General features: G+C 43.1%; 1 protein-coding gene across 6 annotated transcripts in view; it reads right to left on the bottom strand.

Moving 5' to 3' along the window:
* Window positions 1-21,980, bottom strand: part of TLN2 (talin 2) — a 509,872-nt gene that overhangs the window by 365,823 nt on the left and 122,069 nt on the right. The window lies entirely within an intron of this gene.

Genomic DNA, 21,980 nt, shown 5'->3' with positions numbered 1-21,980 from the left:
CTTTCATACAAAAAAGCACAGTCAGGAGAGAAGCGTTTTATCTGGCTTAAAATCCCCAGCTCTGTGGTCAATACTGTGGGCTCTGGAGGCTTCAGACCAAGTTCACCCAGTTATACAACCTATAGCTCTATGACCTTGGCCAAGACACATAACCATTTTGTATAATATGGGAACAATAGTAACCACCTCAGAATTGTTGAAATAAGTTAATACTTCTTTTTTAATTTTTTATTTATTTTTCATTGGAGGATAATTGCTTTACAATGTTGTACTGGTTTCTGCCAATCATCAACATGAATCAGGCATAGGTATACATATGTCCCCTCTCTCTTGAACCTCCCTCCCACTTCCCACCCCTGTAGGCTGTCACAGAGCCCCGGGTTGAGCTCTCTGTGTCATACAGCAAATTCCCACTGGCTGTGTGTTTTACATACGGTAACACACATGCTACAGTGCAGCTCTCTCCGTTCAACCCACCCTCTCCCCCTGTTGCTGTGTTCAGTCTGTCTGTTTTCTGTGTTTGTGTCTCTACTGCTGCCTTGCAAATAGGTTCATCAGTACCATTTTTCTAAACTCCATATATATGTGTTAATTTATGATATTTGCTTTTCTCTTTCTGACTTACTTCACTCTGTATGACAGGTTCTAGATTCATCCACTTCACTGACAGCAAAAGTCGCTCAGTTGTGTCCGACTCTTTGTGACCCCATGGACTGTAGTCCATGGAATTCTCCAGGCCACAATACTGGAGTGAGTAGCCTTTCTCTTCTCTGAGGGATGTTCCCAACCCAGGGATCGAACCCAGGTCTCCCACATTGCAGGCGGATTCTTTACCAGCTGAGCCACACCAGAACTGACTCAAATTCGTTCCTTTTTATGTCTAAGTAATATTCCATTATAAATGTAACACAGCTTATCCATTCATTTGTTGATGGAAAAGTTAATACTTCTAACAACACTTAGATCTCTGTGTGGGACGTGTAAGTACTCAATAAATCTTTAATATTATCTATTCTTTCAACATTATACTTCCATCCTATACTCAAAATGCCAGACTAATTGTAGCTCTGTACTGAGTACCATACTTTTCCAAGCATTATCCCACTCTAAGGGTAAGCTTATTTAACAAGCCATCATCATCAATTCTGGACAAAGAAATGGCAACCCACTCCAGTATTCTTGCCTGGAGAATCCCATGAACAGAGTCCACGGGGTCGCAAAGAGTCGGACACGACTGAGCAACTGTCACTTCACATCAGTTTATATTGTCCTCAAAACTAATGGTAGCTGAGGCAGATAGTAACTCAATTTTCTGTTGAGGCATCTAAGATTCAGATATGTTTAAACTCTTACCTAACATCCTACATTAGTGACCTGAAATCTGAATTTGAGTTTGTCTTCAGAAGCTACACTCTGCCTACCTCCCCAAGCCCTGGGTGCCTTCCTGCCTCAGGCACAATTAACCACAAAGGAGTGTTACAAGCCAACATCTATTGAGTCCTCACCAAGTGCTGAGCCCAGGGTAAGTGCTTTACGTACACTCCCACTCCACATAGTAACCTCATGGATGGGTAAAACCACCACTCCCGTTTTTCAGATGAGAAAATTGAGGTTTAAACAGTTGAAGTACTATGTGCAGGGGTAAAAAAAATTACTAGGAAAGCTAGAACACGGGCTATAGAGTCTCACATAATTACTTCATTAACTAAAAGAAAGAGAGAAGGAGGAAATGTTCCAACAGGCCCAGTAAACCTCTGTACCATCAAATCAGTATGTTTTGAGGAAGAGTTAACACATTTGTTTTCAAGATGGGCAATGTGGTAAGAAACAAAGCTAATTCTCTTAGAACAACATGAATAGCATATGTGACTATTTTTGTATTAATTAGAATGTAAGCAGTGTTCTCAAACAGCCTCTATGGCAGAGCTATTTTTGCTAAAAAAAAAAAAAAAATAACAACAACAAATACTGGAGCAAGGAATAACTAATCAGATTCATTACACAACAGCGATCACCACCTCCTTTTTCTCCAGGGCCCTTAGGAGAGGGTGGGGTACATAATCGAAACCCCTAACAATTTAAAATAAAAAACAAAACAAAACAGGCACAACTGTGCTCGGGGTATCTTTGCTTCTGTAACAATGCGACTCAGTCATTCTTCCAAAGAAAACATGAAACCTCACATTTCATCCCAAGGAGAACAAATACCTCAAACTTTTCTGTGATTGTCTGTTAACAGCAGCTTGGGGTATGAAGAAAAGGAAGAGGAAGCTGAGAGGAGTGAGCCCACAGAGCAGTAGAGTGGGACAGACAGACAAGGAGAGGACAGGCGGACGCTGGAGGTACTGCAGATGGGGGGCGGTCAGAATACTGCAAGTTAGGAACACAGCCTCTCACTGTCCTTGGGGAAGGAGACGCCCCCACCCCCACTGAAATCTCATTAGCTCACTCACCCATATACACTGATCTTCAACATTCTATAAAACAGTGCCCGGGAGGGAACTACTCACGTGGGAGTGGATTCCACCATCTTCCCATCGCCAGCATCACAGCTAGAGCAATACCATCACTTGATGGTCCAAAGCAGCAGTCCTTGAACTTTTTGGCACCATGGACCAGAGGACGATTTTCCCATGGACCCGGGGGGGGCGGGAGGGTAGTTTTGGGATGATTCAAGTGCATTACATCTATTATTATATCAGTTCCACTTCAAGTCATCAGGCATTAGATCCTGGAGGCTGGGGACCCCTGGTCCAAAGGAAACCCACATTTGCCTCCTCTCTGTTCAATCTATGCCTTGGCAAGAAGGCTCAGGCCCGAGTTTGCCAAATAGTATTCTGCCTCTTTATCATACAATTGCTCACTTCACCTCTTACCTGAAATTGCCAGCAAACTGTTCAAACATACCTTTCCACTATCCCAATGATGTGAGAAACAGATACGAAGAAAGGTTTCATAGCATAAAGCAAATAAGTAGTGATGAAACTGATCACCTGCCTACCAAAGATTCCAACCGGCTCAATGCCAGGCAGGCAGAGACTGACAGTACCAAAGGCAGAAGGACAGTGGGCCTTCAGTCATGGGAAAATGAAACAGAGGGCAGAGGGGGAATTCTCCAGGCCGGAGCAGCTGTCTAAAAGCAAGCATGCTTCCCAAGCTAAAATCAAAGGACTTGAGATAATTACAGATCACTGACAACTCCATAGAGTGAGCGTATTCCCTCATCTGACAGAGAAATTTTGTCTTACTTGTAGTCAAAAAATATCTCAAGTGAAATTTAGAATTCTTCAGGCGGCGGAGCACAACTAACTAGGTGTCAGCATAATGTGATTAGGACCAAAATAAACCTACGACCCACATAAAAACACTGAGCACATACAGCGAGGCGGGCACAACACTGCGTGTCACTTGCCAAGAAAAGAGAACAGAAAATCACATATTATTCTGGACCTTGTTCTTTTTTTTTTTTTTTAAAAAAAAAGCTTTCGTTGCCCAAAACCAATAATAAATTCTGAGTATATCAAGTCCTCTTTCAATACTGCCTTAGCCTCAGCCAAGAAATATTACTAGTTTAAGAGAAGCTGCAACCTGAACTGCAGAAAAAGACATGAGTTCTATTTGGACATGTCACTTGCTCTAAACCCAAATCTCTATCTATAAAAGGAGCTGGTTGGACTGGCTCACCCTTCAGGTGTAGGTGTGTTCTCCGGTGTCTTGAGTTTGGGGATTTGTTGTGATTTCAGTTTTGTCACAGTCATGTCCTATTGGAGTTGCCCATTTCCACTTAGGATCTTGTTGGATGAGGACTCTACCAGCACGGGACTCAGTCAGGCACTGTACAAAAGTGATATGTCACTAGCATGGCTGGTATGGGCGTGATAAACATACACAAAGGGAAGGCAAAGAGTGCCTACCAAAGGGATGCCAAGTATGTTCTGCTGGATTTATTTATACTTTAGGATCTCACCACTGCCAAAAGAATTCACAGGAGTCTGGTATGAAAACACAAACAATCAAGTATACAGGGCAGTTAAAGCGAAGATAAAATAAAGCAGAACCCGCAGGGAGTTCTCTTCTTAACAACGATCACTGAGTCACTGGTAAGCATGTCCCCACAAATCAAGCTAAAGATAACTTCTGCGTAAGGAACAATCCTGCAAACCTTCAACGCATCCTTTTCTTAGCTGAGAATGCTCATCAGAAAGTTTACTAAACTCCACAAATAATAGGACCCTGCACTAATTATATCTCAAAGAAAAAGGAAAAGAAGAAGCCTTAAATTCCGTGCACAGGTGCACCAGACACAAGGCCATGGTCACTGGCTCTTTGGCACAGGCAAAGTCTGCAAACAATCCATTAATAGTAAAATGGATACATTATAGTATATACACACACACAAGGATTTAATTACAGGAATCAAAACGAACAAACCTGTGAAACAAACCATCACACACACAATGGTGAGGAAAGAGTAGCAAAGCTAACTGACACAATAAATTTCCTTTTTATTCAGGGGTCAGAATCATATTAGGAGAGTGACTGTGACCAGCCACCTACCCCACAGATTTAAATAGGAGACCACAAAAATCCGAGAAATAAACACAGCATTCAAATGGGCCTTAGATCTTCTCTAACTCAGCCCCATCATTTGAGGAAACAGGTGGAGAGTTCAAAGGCACACATGTCTTTACATTCCAGGTCTAGACCTTTGTATCAGACCTGCTCCACTCCCTAAAAGGTTTCCAAGGTACCTTTCTGCTCTCCTCAGTGTATATGAGGTACATAACGAGACACATCTTCCTTTAATAAGATTTCACTTCCCCAAGTTGTTAATCCCACACCCCAAGATAATTAAACTTTTCTCATTAGCTACGCCCATTATTTAGTGACAATACCTGTTGAAGACTCACTTAAGGGCAGCTGAAAGATTAAACTGAGCTTACACCTCTGCAAGTCTTTAACCCTTCAATTATAACCTGCCACAACATTAACTTCCATGTTTTGAAATAATACACCAAACTGACATACAATTTTTGTCTTCTTCCCTCTGTCAAATGTCTGTGCCCATGAAGTGTGAAATTTTCTTCAAACGTACTTGAAGGTCAGCTTATGTTTACATGCTAATGACTATTCTGAATTAATTACAGCTCTTCATTAAACAACCTCATCTGCCTAATACAAGCTAGGAAAGACCTTTGAAAGAAAAAAAGCCACGTTAAAACTCTGTTCCAAAAATATCATACACAGTTCTAAAGGAAGACCACTGGGGTGGTCTCCTGAAGGGATCACATTTGACCTTTTTAACAGAATTATATTTCACTGACTCGTTGGAGGAAGTTTTAGGGTTATTTTTTTCAACATACTACCAACATAACGAAAGCAAGCAAACCTCATTCACAGTCTGTGCAAAACTTTTGCTCTCAAGTAATAAAAAGAGGACCTCTGGGAAATTAATTACCAAAAAGAATTGAGAAAGAATTGGAGATGTGTTCATATTAAGCTGGTAGCCTTCAAGGGATTTGTGACAGGAGGGGAAGGGGCAAGTCACAGTGTGTGCTGTGCACATAGTTTAAGCAAGAAAGTGGAAAGATAGGCCCTCCAAATCAGAGCAAAGATAACACTGAGGTTTCTGCCTGCTCCCTAGCAGGAAACTGTCATTCTCTCTTGCTTCAATAAGGGGGGCTGGGGGAGAAGAGATTAACATGTAAGAGATCTGGAACATTCTCTGTCTCTAGTAAAGACAGAGTTCGGGGCTTCCCTCGTGATCCAGTGGTTAAGAATTCACCTTGCAATGCAAGAGACACGGTTCAATCCCTGGTCCAGGAAGACTCCATATGTTGCAGGGCAACTAAGCCTGTGTGCTACTGAGCCTGTGCTCTACAGCCACGACTGCTGAACCCACGTGCAGCAACTACTGAAGCCCACACTCTCTAGAACATGTGCTCCACATGAGAAGCCACCCTAATGAGAAGCCCCTATGCACCGCAGCTAGAGAAAGCCCAAGCACAGTAACGAAGACCCAACGTAGCCAAAAATAAATATACAAAAAAATATTTTTAAAAAGACAGAAATTGGTGCAATAGAGCCTGACTCACAGCTCCCACACATCAGGCTACAGATTTTTATGCCAATTTGATCTGTAGCTGCAAAATACCCTATAGGCCCTGAGGGGGCCTGCAATTCAATCAGTATTTACTGAGCACCAGTTTCACGCACAGCTGCTTCAAGACCCTGTTTGGACTGAGGACTGGGCAAGGAATTTGCATTGACCACATGCTTCTCATGTACAGGATGCTCTTCAAGGCCCCTTACCTGGCTGTCCCATCTCAGCGTCCATTCTCACAGTCATCCTACAGAGAAGAGTGATGGGCCATGTCCAGGGGTGGCTGGAGGTTAAGTGACTTGCCCAAGGGCACACAGCTCAGGGACAGAAGCAGGAGGTGAACCCAGGTGTACATGGCAGTCACATGTACTCCCTCCACTGCCCACACGGACCCCAGGCTACAGGACATCCGCCCCCCTCCCCTGCAAAGATGAAGGAAGCCCAAGATTCTACAACAGAGCAAGGAACTTATGACACAGTAAAAGGACATGAGCACTGAGGTGAGATGACATGTCACAGGGGCTTGGGGAGGAAGGCACCGCCTCATAGGCAGGTAGTAAGTGGACCAGGAAAGGTACAAAGGAGGAATCACTGCCGCTGGGCTTTAGGGACTGAGGCGGACACCACGCCCAGTGACAGGTGGACAAGCACAGCAAGCAAAAGAAAACCACGGCTAAAGTACGCAGGCCTGCGGAGTAGGTACTGTACACAGGAGGCGGTGTGGGGAGAGAAGGCGCTGACAGGAGGAAGACAGAGGCCACCCTGTGAGCAGGGCTCAGGTGACCAACTAGGTTTATACGTCATCCACTGGAGAACGTGGAGTCAGAGGGCGTGTTAGCCCATCCGAGGTGCTGTGACAAGGACATATGTACATGGACGGCTGAGTCCCTTTGTTGTTCACCTGAAACCATCACAATATTGTTAACCGAACCAGCTATATTCCAATATAAAATTACTTTAAAAAAAAAAAACACTGCAGACTGAGTCGCATAAATAAAGTATTTGTTTTTCACATTTTGGAGACTGGAAGATCAAGACATCAGCAGATTCAGCATCTAATGAGGTTCAGAGATGGTCATCTTTTTGCTTGTGTCCTCACACAGTAGGAGGGCAAGAGAGCCGAGAGGGAACTCTTTTAGGTGGTGTTGGAGAATCCCAGGGATGGGGGAGCCAGCTGGGCTGCCGTCTATGGGGTCACACAGAGTCGGAGACGACTGAAGTGACTTAGCAGCAGCAGCAGCAGCAGAGGTAAAGAATCCAACTGCCAGTGCAGGAGACATAGGAGTTGTGGGTTCAATCCCTGGGTCAGGGAAAATCCTCTAGAGAAGGGAATGGCAACCCATGCCAGTATTCTTGCCTGGACAATTCCATGGACAGAGGAGCCAGTTCGGCTACAGTCCACAGGATAGCAAAGAGTCAGACATGAGTGAGACTGCAGCACGTACAATCTCATTCATGAGGGTTCTACCCTCATGACCTAGTCAGTTCAGTTCAGTTCAGTCGCTCAGTCGTGTCCAACTCTTTGCGACCCCATGAATCACAGCACGCCAGGCCTCCCTGTCCATCACCAACTCCCGGAGTTCACTCAAACTCATGCCCATCGAGTCCGTGATGCCATCCAGCCATCGCATTCTCTGTCGTCCCCGTCTCCTCCCACCCCCAATCCCTCCCAGCATCAGAGTCTTTTCCAGTGAGTCAACTCGTCGCATGAGGTGGCCAAAGTATTGGAGTTTCAGCTTTAGCATCAGTCCTTCCAATGAACACCCAGGATTGATCTCCTTTAGAATGGACTGGTTGGATCTCCTTGCAGTTCAAGGGACTCTCAAGAGTCTTCTCCAGCACCACAGTTCAAAAGTATCGATTCTTCGGCGATCAGCTTTCTTCACAGTCCAACTCTCACATCCATACATGACCACGGGAAAAACCATTGCCTTGACTAGACGGACCTTGGTTGGCAAAGTAATGTCTCTGCTTTTTAATATGCTATCTAGGTTGGTCATCACTTTCCCTTCAAGGAGTAAGCGTCTTTTAATTTCATGGCTGCAATCAGCATCTGCAGTGATTTTGGAGCCCCCAAAAATAAAGTCTGACACTGTTTCTACTGTTTCTCTATCTATTTCCCACGAAGTGATGGGACCACATGCCATGATCTTCGTTTTCTGAATGTTGAGCTTCAAGCCAACCTTTTCACTCTCCTCTTTCACTTTCATCAAGAGGCTTTTGAGTTCCTCTTCACTTTCTGCCATAAGGGTAGTGTCATCTGCATATCTGAGGTTATTGATATTTCTCCCAGCAATCTTGATTCCAGCTTGTGCTTCTTCCAGCCCAGCGTTCCTCATGATGTACTCTGCATATAAGTTAAATAAGCAGGGTGACAATATACAACCTTGACGTACTCCTTTTCCTATTTGGAACCAGTCTGTTGTTCCATGACCAGTTCTAACTGTTGCTTCCTGACCTGCATACAGGTTTCTCAAGAGGCAGGTCAGGTGGTCTGGGATTCCCATCTCTTTCAGAATGTTCCACAGTTTATTGTGATCCACACAGTCAAAGGCTTTGGCATAGTCAATGAAGCAGAAATAGATGGTTTCCTGAACTCTCTTGCTTTCTCCATGATCCAGCGGATGTTGGCAATTTGATCTCTGGTTCCTCTGCCTTTTCTAAAACCTGCTTGAACATCTGGAAGTTCACGGTTCACATATTGCTGAAGCCTGGCTTGGAGAATTTTGAGCATGACTTTACTAGCGTGTGAGATGAGTGCAACTGTACAGTAGTTTGAGCATTCTTTGGCATTGCCTTTCTTTGGGATTGGAATGAAGACTGACCTTTTCCAGTCCTGTGGCCACTGCTGAGTTTTCCAAATTTGCTGGCATATTGAGTGCAGCCCTTTCACATCATCATCTTTCAGGATTTGAAATAGCTCAATTGGAATTCCATCACCTCCACTAGCTTTGTTCGTAGTGATGCTCTCTAAGGCCCACTTGACTTCGCATTCCAAGATGTCTGGTTCCAGGTGAGTGAGCACGCTATTGTGATTATCTTAGTCGTGAAGATCTTTTTTGTACAGTTCTTCTGTGTATTCTTGCCACCTCTTCTTAATATCTTCTGCTTCTGTTAGGTCCATACCATTTCTGTCTTTTATCGAGCCCATCTTTGCATGAAATGTTCCCTTGATGTCTCTAATTTTCTTGAAAAGATCTCTTGTTTTTCCCATTCTGTTGTTTTCCTCTATTTCTTTGCATTAATCACCTCCCAAAGTCCCACCTGCTAACACTATCACATTAGGGGTAAGGATTTCAACATATCAATCTTGGGAGAACACAAACATTCAATCCATAACAGAGGGTCTTGAAATGGAGGCTGGAAGAGAATGATTTGGGAAAGACTGAGTGTTCACTTCTGCAGGCTTGATGAATGGGAAAAAGATACTGTTACAAACTCAAGCAGGAGAGAACAGTATCCTAGGTTTGTAAATGTCCAGAGTACCCTTTCCCAAACATCCTTAACCAAACCTGCAGTGCAGTACAGAAGATTTTTGCAGGATGGTTTCTCCTTCCAAGAAACAAAAATACTGTGGATAAATAATACATAAACAAAGAGCTCCCAATTTTTTATTCACCTTAATGTAAGGAGAACCCAAGAATTATCAAGAGTTGGTTCAATGTCTATTCAGCTAACACAATCACCGAATTTAAAGTCATCTATTAAGAGAAAATATAAAATCTGAAAGGGAAAATTATGCCTTTGAACAATTATCATTTATATTTCTGAAGTACATCAATAAACATCTTGATAGGGAAGACAGAGTGCTGGTTTAGTTATGAAAAATGTATACAGCAATCTATGTTTCTGTGACACTTCTGGGTCTTTTTAGAGTTACCGTGATATTTAGGTTTAGAATGTTATCAAGAATAAAGAAGAGCTTAGATGTAGAAAACAGAAAAAGATTTTCTGACCCAGAGACATTTCTGAATTAATAGGCCCAGAAAATGAGCCTTTCAAAGAGAAGAGACAGAGAAAACTCAGCCAGAGGGCCCTAGAAATGATGTTCTTTCCATGAAATGGAGGCATGTCACCATTAAAAGATGAAAATTTTCCTTTGCTATGACAGACTCAAACCATGCAGAGACATCAAGGCGCTGGAAGACTATGTGACATGGCAAACTATGAAAAATTCACCCAGCTGTATTAATGTCAGATTCACCAGCCTCTGGTTCTGACTCGTGAGCAGAACCTCGTCATTAATGAAGGATATTCCTGGGCACCAACCAGGACTAGACACTGAAACCAGGGCACCAGGAGGAGGCCTTTAACTCACAGCCTTTTACAGAGAGGGATAAAACCAACCGGGTTGCCGCTGGCTCCTCGGTAAGACATCCAAAAGAGACCATGTGAAGGCAAGTTAAAGATCTATTTTTATTTGAACGAAAGACAAGAAATCTAGAAAAACGGGGCTGCTCATTCAACCCTGGCTTGAGAGAACAGCTGGAATCCATCCTGAGTTAGAAGTATTAATCTCTAGAAATTCCACAATGGTCAATCAATGAAACTTGAGTTGAATATTAGGAGTGAGGACTTCCCTGGTGGTGCGGTGGTCAAGAATCTGCCTGCCAATGCAGGGGACACGAGTTTGATACCTGGTCCAGGAAGATCCCAAATGCCGTGGAGCAACTAAGCCCAGGCACCACATCTACTGAGCCCACACGCACTAGACAACCGTGCTCCATGACAAGAGAAGCCAGCACAACGAGAGCTTCTAGCTGGGTTCCCCCCACTTGCTACAACCAGAGAAAACCCCTGCACAGCCATAAATGAACAAGCAAATGAAAGAATTAGGAGTGAAATTTTTGAGTGTTAATCTCTAGAAACTCAAGAAGCATGGCTACATCCTCCCACAAGGCATCCTTCTTTTGGGGGCACAAAGGCCTCCACTTCTCACGTCCCCCCAGGGGTGCGCTGCAAGCAGGGGAGCTACAGGACAAACATGCCATCTCTTACAGGCAAGTCAATCCTCCTCTAGGATTTGGGAAGAAAAATACCATTTCTAATGTTAAAAAAGATAAGATGTACTATGAGATGGAATACAAAATTGAAGTATTCATAAGGAAAAAAAAAAGGACCATTTAAAGAAATTTTCACAAGCCTCTAGTGGGCAGTTTGAAGCTGGGCCCAACCTTTGAGGGGGTGGGTGCTGAATTTTTCATGTAGAAGCACAGAGTACTTCCTGTAATCTCATCAGCCTTTCTTTAACTTAGAAAGATGCCTGAACATGAAAAACAGGCTGACTGGCCCCTCAGATGCCTGCATGTTTTACTATTTTGATATGTCACAGGTACCAAGTTCTCCTAGTTGCTGCCTAATCATCCTTAGTGAATCAGCCCTCAGAAACAGCTGGAAGCAGCACAACCAGGAGGATCCACGACTTGTGGTCACTCCTGAGTGAGGACAAAAGAAGGACTTGCTTCAGAGCCTAGCACTCAGCGGGAGATGGGCAACATACAATCAGTAGTCAGCCCACTGGCACTGCAGGAACTTGTTATCAAAGTGCTTGGGAATAGGTGGCGCTAGTGGTAAAGAACCTACCTTCCAATGCAGGTTCAATCCCTGGGTCGGGAAGATACCCTAGAGGAGGGCATGGCAACCCACTCCAGTATGCTTATCTGGAGAATCCCAAGGACAGAGGAACCTGGAAGGCTACAGTCCACTGGGTCACAAAGAGTTAAACACAACTGAAGCAACTTAGCACACAGACCTAGGGCCAAGGCCAAGGGACAACCTGTGCATTTTAACTTTTACACTTCATTCCAAATGTGACTTACCTTTTCTGAACTTGGGAAGGGCATGTGGTATCACTTTATATCATGCATTTGGATTCTCTAGAGGCTGACCTTTCACATCCATAACAACACACTTTATCATTAATTCTCAGAGTTATTTCAAGGGCCTGGAGGCATCCAGTGGGCAGAGGCAGGGCAATGCTTGGTGCTCGGGCCCATCACAGTCTACCCTGCAGCTGCAAATCACCAAGCGCACTATTATCCTGAGGTGAGCAAAACATCACCACAGGCAGATCAACAGGTGCAAAGAAGCAGCGGCTCCAAACGGGGTCTGGGGCTACAACAACCTAATTCCCAGGCCCAGCTCAAAGAAGTAGTCTTATTATGCGTCAGATAAGATCCATATATTTTGCATGTATCATCACCACATACCTATGTCTATAATATCTCATTACCTAAAATATCCCCAACTCCTCTGTCCATGGAATTTTCCAGGCAAGAATACTGGAGTGGGTAGCCATTCCCTTCTCCAGGGGATCTTCCCAACCCAGGGCTTGAACCTGGGTCTTCAGCATTGCAACCAGATTCTTTACCATCTGAACCACCAGGGAAGCCCAATCTCAACTCTAGCCTAGGATAAGAGCCAACATAGTCCCCATTTTACAGCTTAAGAAACAGAACTTCAGCGAGATGAAACGTTTGCCCAAAGCCACTAAGCAATATCCATGTCTGACTGCCCCTGAAGCCAGTGCCCCTACCCTCTGGGTCACTACTCACAGGGCCAACGCTTCTGCACCCACAGCCCTGAGTCCTTGAGAAGACAGCGTGTTTTGGTGGATCACCGGTGCTGACTGATGGGCTGACAAGACATGTCATGATCTGGGACACTGAATGTGGGCCATTTGGGGCCCTGGAACCACAACTTCCCAGCTTACTTTGGCAAGTGGTTAACAAAACCACCAGGGACAACATCAAACAGAATGGGAAAATACAGTCTGTTGGTAGGATTCCAACCTGAAAACTTCTCCTATGTATTAAGAACATTCTGATTCATGCGGCTTATAAAAATAGGAGTTTTAAATACAGAATTAATTTGAATCTAACATCCCTATCCAAACCCCAGTCTTAATGTTTCCTCTTCTTGTTGGGAAACAACAGGATGTGGACACTGAATCAAAGCCATTGGATTCTCTCTTGCTCTCAAGGGAGCCCAAGGAGTAAGAAAGAGGCCGAGTAGAGGAAGTTCCAGGCAGGGAGGTGGAAGGTGGGCAGCGGCCAAGGCAGGCTGGTTGGTGGTCCTGCTGGGAAGGGAGGCATGTGAAAGGCCAAGAATTGACAAGCTCCCCCTAAACCCCCTTTTCTGCCTGGCTCTGTGGGATGAGTGAGATGCTAGCAGGGTGGGGCTCAGAGAGTCAGATGGAGCCAGTCCTAGAGTTTGTGCGTTCCAGGCAAAACATGCCAAGGATCCAAGCGGGGATGGACACTCCACACCCGGCTGCTGAGTCAGAAGTGGAATCCCAATGCTAAAACATTCTTTGAAATCTAGATCCTATCAGAAGATCCCTTGGAATTTTGCTCAGACAGGTTTGAAGTGTCAACTGGTATATCTGTATTTTATTACGATTATCACAAGCTAGAAATTCATAAGATAACAGAAATAGAAGGTCATCAATGGAATAACATGTAACAAACACTATTATCCATAACTGGATAAAACAAACAGGCTTTACTATTGAACTGAGGCTTTAACATTCAAGAGTCATTCTTCCAAAAAGGTAAACTCTTACTGGAAAAAAAAAAGTCTATTTATATTAAATAGCTACTCTAAGATCCTGACCCACTCAAAACTACCTCTGGCAGCATGACCAGTATATGCAGACATGATGCACAGGATGATGGCTAAAATCACAGACCCTAGAACCAGACACCTTGGTTCAAATCCTGGCTCTGTCACTAAGTATCAGTTCAATGCAGTCACTTCAGTCATGTCCAACACTGCGACCCTATGGACTGTAGCCCTCCATGCCTGTCTGTCCATGGAATTCTCCAGGCAAGAATACTGGAGTGGGTTGCTATGCCCTCCTCCAGGGAATCTTCCCAACCCAGGGACAGAACCCTTGTCTTACGTCTCCTGCATTGGCAAGTGGATTCTTTACAACTAGCACCATCTGGATAGCCCCCTACAATGTTGGTAGGAATGTAAATTGGTACAGCCACTATGGAGAACAGTATGGAGGTTCCTTAAAAAACTAAAATCAGAAATATCGTATGATTCAGTAATCTCACTCCTAGGCATATATCTGGAAGACCAAAACTCTAATTCTTTTATTCAAAAATAGATAAATTCATCTCAATATTCACCAGCAGCATTATTTACAATAACCAAACACAGAAGCAACCAAATGTGCACCCACAGATGAATGACTATAGAAGATGTGGTATGCATACACAATGGAATGTTATTCAGTCATAAAAAAGAATGAAACAGTGCCATTACAGCAACACGGATGAACCTAGAAACTATCACACATACAGAGAAAGACAAATATTATATGGTATCACTGAAATGATGCCAATGAATTTATAAAACAGACTCACAGACGTAGGAAACAAACTTATGGTTACCAAAGGGGTAAAGAGGGGAGAGGATAAATTAGCAGTTTGGGATTAACAGATATACACTGCTATGTATAAAATAAACATCAAGGACCCACTGCATAGCACAGGGAACTATATTCAATATGCCGTAACAACCCACAATGGAAAACAACCTGAAAGAATAATATATGTGCGTGTGTGTAACTCAGTCACTTTGCTGCACACCTGAGATACAACAGCAATACAACAGTGTGAATCAACTACACTTCAGTAAAGAAAAAGTGTCACTCTTACCACCACATGTATCTGAAGCAGCACTAAAGTTAACAGTGATTAGAAGCAACAGATCAGGACTTCGCCGGGGCTACAGAGGAGAGGGTAAGAGTCTGCCCGCCAATGCAGGGGACACAGGTTCGATCCCTGGTCTGGGCAGACTCCACACGCCTCAGAGCAACTAGGCTCGTGCACCAAAACTACGGAGCCCGCCTGCTGCAACGACTGAAGCCTGAGAGCCTAGAGCCTGTGCTCTGCAACTAGAGAAGCCACTGCAGTGAGAAGTCCTTGCACTGCCATCAAGAGTACCCGCCTCTCCCCATAACAAGAGAAAGCCCAAACAAAGATTCAGCACCCAGCACAGCCAAAAATTAATAAATAATTTTTAAAAAGAATACTCTAGTCACAGAAGGAAGGGAAAATAATGGTTATATACAGATCTTTAACAGGCTAAAACTATCATAGAAAATAATCTATTGTAAAAGGGAAAACATAAGCCTAGACAATTTTAAACTAAAAAATTAATGTGCAAAGCTTGAACCCTTATTTCCAAAGGCAAATTTAAGAAAGTGAACTAAGTTATAAAATTTTTACTTTTTATCACTTGTTCAAAGTTAAAATGTATTAAAAAATAACTTATTTCCCTACTTTGTAAGTTAAGTGTTAAGCAGCTAGCTCAACTAGCTCAGTCGTGTTCGACTCTTCACAACCCCATGGACTGTAGCCTGCTAGGCTCCTCTGTCCAGGGAATTCTCCAGGTAAGAATATTGGAGTGAGTTGCCATTCCCTTCTCCAGGGGATCTTCCCAACTCAGGGATCAAACCTGGGTCTCCTACATTGCAAATTCTTTACCATCTGAGCCACCAGGGAAGACCTACTTCTCTAAATTTCTTTTCAGTGCAATACCAATTTGGCCACTTTTATTTCAAATTGCCCACATCTTAAAAAAAAATTATTTTTCTTCAATGCTTAAAAATTTACTACAGTGCTTAAAAATTCATCTAGAAGAAATTACCACATTTTAAAATTTACCACCATAATTAAATGGTACTTTTATTCTTCTCTATCAAATGTACCAATTAAGGCTTACACAGAGAGCCACTGTGAAGAATTAACATGGAATCTTACTTATTCTCTAATGAGAAGTGTAAAAAAAGAAAAGAAAAAAAAGAAATCCAAAATTTACAACCAAAAGAGAGAGAGAAAGCAAGGCTTGAAATTTCACTAAGGATAGCAAGTAAACATTCTGCATGTCAAAAATCAAGTTCTATAAAGATTATTTCATATAAAATTATGAATCTGGCTTTCAGGTACAAATGATATGGGATTCAGCTCTTTATTTCAGAGAAACACCTCATCTATCTTCCTTACAAGAAAAAAGGGCAAAACAGTCCAAAAAAAAACAGCTTGTTATAAGACATCTGTGCTTCTCCTGCCTGGTGCTGCCTACATCCTTGGGAAGACAACTCAATTGCTTACTAGGCATGCCACATTTTATTATGCCACAATTCCACAGTTCCTCTGATCCACCGTGTTAGCATTTAATTACCACCCAATTAATTTGTAGCAGTAACTCAAGCTATGGGCATTTCTGCTTTAGTCACAGCAATCAAACCAACCACCCAAAGCCCACCCTGCACTTCCCACCCACCTGTGCTGTCTCTCCCAGGCATTTCTCTGGGCTATGACTGCAAAAGTCTGCTGCTGCTGCTAAGTCGCTTCAGTCATGTCCGACTCCGTGCGACCCCATAGACGGCAGCTGACCAGGCTCCGCTGTCCCTGGGATTCTCCAGGCAAGAACACTGGAGTGGGTTGCCATTTCCTTCTCCTGCAAAAGTCTACAGAACATCAATTCTTCTCCAGTTCTAACCACAGCTGCCGAGAGGAGAACCTGTCTTGGGTTCCTAGTGCAAATATCCCTACGGGATGGGGACTTGGTAATAGAAGGAGGGACAACTCAAGCATCCAATGGGGTTTCAACTAAACGAGTGGTTACCAAACTAGAGAAGTGGTATCCCTCAGCAGAAAATCCCCACTCCGCCCTAAGCTATGCTGATTGATAACTTTCCCTTCAATGTCCTCTCTTGAGAAAACAACCTCAAGCCATCATTTCATTAAAACAAGCCACTTTAAAACCTAAAAAGTAGGAAAGATATCATCTTTCAATAAAAGGTGGTGCTTTGAATACATTTATCTTAATAGAAAGTATCTTTATATTTTTTCTCCTATTGACTTCTAGAATGATCAGTTCTTTGGGATACACCAGCTGAAATGGTTTTAAGGTCCCTGTTGACCCTTAAGTTACTGAAGCACAGCCCAGCAAGTGTTTTTAAGTTAAAGAGAAATGAAGATATTTGATTATTTGTCAACAATAAATTTTAAAAAACAGGACTGTTGGGTCATACGATAGTTCTATTCCTAGTTTTTTAAAGAATCTCCATATGTGACAATTTAGAGGGGTGGGACGGGGTGGGAGATGGGAAGGAAGTTCAAGAGGGTGGAGATATATGTATACCTGTGGCTGATTCATATTGATGTATGGCAGAAACCAGCACAATACTGTAAAGCAATTATCCTCCAATAAAAAATTTTAAAAAATAATCTATGGATCATTTGACGTATGCTCATCAACAAACAGATATACAAGCCAACAACAGGGAGGCGGAGGGGGTAGCACTACAGGATTAAAATGAAGCATTCTGCTTTCCTGGTATAATTCCTAGGAAGATTAATATCCTGTCAGAATGCCATTCTACTCATAAATGATTCCAAAAAGATGTTTTTCTCGCTCTACAACACAGCAAAATCAGCTGTTTTAACTTGGGGCCCTAGAGTGTAACTCTCCAGTTGCACAGCTATTTATAACTACAGAGAAATACTTGGTTCTGCCACATCAAAGTATGCAAGACCCCAGGGAAAGGTCACAACACATTGTTACTTGTTTCAAATGCACTGCCAATTTAAGACTCCCTCAACCTTTGGGTGCACTTTCCTATTAAGAAAGCTCCAGAAACAAACTAAAGCGTTTCCTGGCAGGAGGGCTCTCACCTTACCTACATTCAGCAGATTTCCTAAGAATTCAAAAAGCTCGCCTGAAGAGCTGGATTCCAGTTAGCTGTATGTAGGATGATCTGAGTGATTCTCCCATGCAGATATGATATGAACTTGCTCAATAAATATTTGCTGAACATTCTCTGCTTAGAAGGCACCCCAGAGACTCTCCTCATTCTTCTCCTCCCACCACACCCAAAAAAGGTCCAGTTTTCCGGAGGGTAGCCTGGGCTCTTCCACAAAGTGCCATGATACGATGTGCTGTAACAAATGCCACGCTCTAGGACCCAGCAAGGCACACAAATGATTTCAGAGGACAGAGAGGTTGCTTCCTCTTAGGGAGATGATGGTTGGCTAGATTTGAGCTGAATGCTTCAAGAAATTGACAAGGGAGAATGTATATCAGGAAGCCTTTAACCGGGAACTGGAATATCAGCTCCACTAGTGCCGGATCTTATGGGTCTTGCTCAAAACGGTGTTCCCACATCTTAGAACAATGCCGAAGAGTAAAGCTCTCTAAATATTTAAGAAAAATAAAGGAAAGAATGGTCCTAGGTCTGTCACTGACTTAGCCATCATGTCATTAGCTTCAAAGCATTCAACGACCTTGGATTAACCTAAGAACCAAGTCCAGGATGCCTAAAGGGGCAAATTTCTCCCCTCCACACTAAAGGGGAGAGGCAGACAAGACTCCACACTGTACATCAGAGATTGGCAAATGGGATGCACGGAGAACTTCTTTCACCCTTCCTCACATCAGTCATGAAGTCTTTAATTTCTACTGATGTCACAAAGCAATCCTGAACCCAGCATGCAGAAGGGGCCAAGCTGAAATTTCATTTAACGTCTAATACTTGTGCCTACAAGAAGACAGAGCCAACACTGTGGTTGCAAGAAGTCCAGGAAGTGCACCAGCCTGGGGTCACCAGAGAATTTAGAGCGCTGAGTGAGGGCTCACCCACCAGCTGCCCTCCCCACCCCCGGGCCCCAATTAGAGGGCAGGTGGGCCCCAGTGGGCAGAACCCCAGGACAGAACTGCCGGAAGAATACTAGCTAAACAGGAGGAGTCCTTGCTTACTAACATGACGCCACAGGACTGTTTAAATGTCAGGATTTCCTAGTACATTTTAAAATAGGCTTGTTTAAATGAACGTAAACCAGGTTTGAGACCACTTTTCCTGAGTTCTCTGCATAAGCTAAAGGGAGATTTTCTTGTAAAATAAGAGGAAGAGGAGGACAGTAAGAGAACCAAAATCTACTCTCGGAAGGTACCACCAAGAACATGGCTTGAGGTTTTGTTTTTTGCTTATGTTATCACCCAATAAAAAGAAGGTAGTGTTAAGAATGCTCCAGAATCAAAAGAGAAAAAACAACTTCTTGCTCTGTTACCCTCTCAGGGTAATACACTGTTCCTCCCTCATGATTTAGAACACTGTCCCTCCCTCATGATTACATGATTACAATAAAATGTAGTGAGTCCTTTGATTACAAAAGAATCAACTATTAGGGTCTATCTAAATTAGAGATATCAAGGGAATATTTCATGCAAAGATGGGCTCGATAAAGGACAGAAATGGTATGGACCTAACAGAAGCAGAAGATATTAAAAAGAAGTGGCAAGAATACACAGAAGAACTATACAAAAAAGATGTTCACAACCAAGATAATCACAATGGCGTGATCACTCCCCTGGAGCCAGACATCTTGGAATGTGAAGTCAAGTGGGCCTTAGAGAGCATCACTACGAACAAAGCTAGTGGAGGTGATGGAATTACAGTGGAGCTATTTCAAATCTTGAAAGATGATGCTATGAAAGTGCTACACTCAATATGCCAGCAAATTTGGAAAACTCAGCAGTGGCCACAGGACTGGAAAAGGTCAGTCTTCATTTCAATTCCAAAGAAAGGCAATGCCAAAGAATGCTCAAACTACCGCACAATTGAACTCATCTCACACGCTAGTAAAGTCATGCTCAAAATTCTCCAAGCCAGACTTCAGCAATATGTGAACCGTGAACTTCCAGATGTTCAAGCACGTTTTAGAAAAGGCAGAGGAACCAGAGATCAAATTGCCAACATCCGCTGGATCATGGAGAAAGCAAGAGAGTTACAGAAAAATATCTATTTCTGCTTCATTGACTATGCCAAAGCCTTTGACTGTGTGGATCACAATAAACTGTGGAAAATTCTGAAAGAGATGGGACTACCAGACCACCTGACCTGCCTCTTGAGAAACCTGTATGCAGGTCAGGAAGCAATAGTCAGAACTGGATATGGAACAACAGACTGGTTCCAAATAGGAAAAGAAGTACATCAAGGTTGTATATTGTCACCTTGCTTATTTAACTTATATGCAGAGTACATCATGAGGAACGCGGGGCTGGAAGAAGCACAAGCTGGAATCAAGATTGCCGGGAGAAATATCAATAACCTCAGATATGCAGATGACACCACCCTTATGGCAGAAAGTGAAGAGGAACTCAAAAGCCTCTTGATGAAAGTGAAAGAGGAGAGTGAAAAGGCTGGCTTGAAGCTCAACATTCAGAAAACAAAGATCATGGCATCTGGTCCCATCACTTCATGGGAAATAGATGGGGAAACAGTGGGAACAGTGTCAGACTTTATTTTTTTGGGCTCCAAAATCACTGCAGATGCTGACTGCAGCCATGAAATTAAAAGACGCTTACTCCTTGGAAGGAAAGTTATGACCAATCTAGATAGCATATTAAAAAGCAGAGACATTACTTTGCCAACAAAGGTCCGTCTAGTCAAGGCTATGGTTTTTCCCATGGTCATGTATGGATGTGAGAGTTGGACTGTGAAGAAAGCTGATCGCCGAAGAATTGATGCTTTTGAACTGTGGTGCTGGAGAAGACTCTTGAGAGTCCCTTGGCCTGTAAGGAGATCCAACCAGTCCATTCTAAAGGAGATCAATCCTGGGTGTTCATTGGAAGGACTGATACTAAAGCTGAAACTCCAATACTTTGGCCACCTCATGCGACGAGTTGACTCACTGGAAAAGACTCTGATGCTGGGAGGGATTGGGGGCGGGAGGAGAAGGGGATGACAGAGAATGAGATGGCTGGATGGCATCACAGACTCGATGGACATGAGTTTGAGTGAACTCCAGGAGTTGGTGATGGACAGGGAGCCTGGCGTGCTGTGATTCATGGGGTCGCAAAGAGTCGGTTACGACTGAGTGACTGAACTGAACTGAGCTATCAGAAATATCTGTTTATGATCTATCTCAAGTTCGTTTCTGTTTTTTTTTTTTATTACATAAGAATCAAGGTTCCCTTTTTTCCATCTAGATACACAATTGTTCTAGCATGACTTGTTGAAAAGCCAGACCATTCTCCATTGAATTAGTCTGTCTCTCTGGTGAAGTCTGTGGACCATTGATCTGTGGTCTATTTCTAGACTCTCTGGGCTTCCCTGGTGGCTCAGATGGTAAAGAATCTGCCTGCAATGCAGGGTTCAGTCCCTGGGTTGAGAAGATCGCCTGGAGAAGGGAATGGCAACCCACTCTAGTATTCTTGCCTGGAGAATTCCCTGGACAGAGGAGTAAGGCAGGTTACAGTCCACGGGTTAGCAAACAGTCAAACACGATGAGTGACTAACAACAGTTTCAAGACTCTAGCCTGCCCCAGGGATCAAGCCTGTCTGCCTTATAGGATGCTTCACTATCTTTTATCTATGCTATTTCATAGTAAATCTTTAAATAACATAGTGTAAGCCCTCCAACTATGTTCCCCCTTAATTATTTTGGCTACTCTAAGTCCTTTGCATTTCCATGTAAATTTTACAGTTTGTTGATGTTCTTAAGATTTTTTAAAATACCTTTCTGGGATTTTGATTGAGACTTCATTGAACCTTTAGGTTAACTTGGGGAGGGGAATCTCTTAATGTTAAATCTTCCAATCCTTAAGCATGGTATCCATCTCCATTTTCTTGAGGGTCTATCAGAATTAAGCAAAAACATAAAATCTAGGGCATCTACCTCATGTGTCAGGAAAGAAAGAACAGTTGGAAAACAAACAATCTCTACAAATTTACAACTTTACAGTTTCTGCACAAGCTTTCCATGTGATGAGTTATCCTGATGGATAAATAAAGACTCAAGAATGCAATTAGAAAAAAAAAAAAAAAAACAGCCAGATGCAGAACCAAAATCCAGGT

The sequence above is a fragment of the Moschus berezovskii genome, chromosome 9, assembly GCF_049115385.1.
Source record: "Moschus berezovskii isolate FMDL1 chromosome 9, NW_MosBer_1.0, whole genome shotgun sequence".
NCBI lineage: Eukaryota > Metazoa > Chordata > Mammalia > Artiodactyla > Moschidae > Moschus > Moschus berezovskii.
Note: the sequence above shows the minus strand (reverse complement) of the source record. Positions and strands in the feature narration are given on the sequence as shown.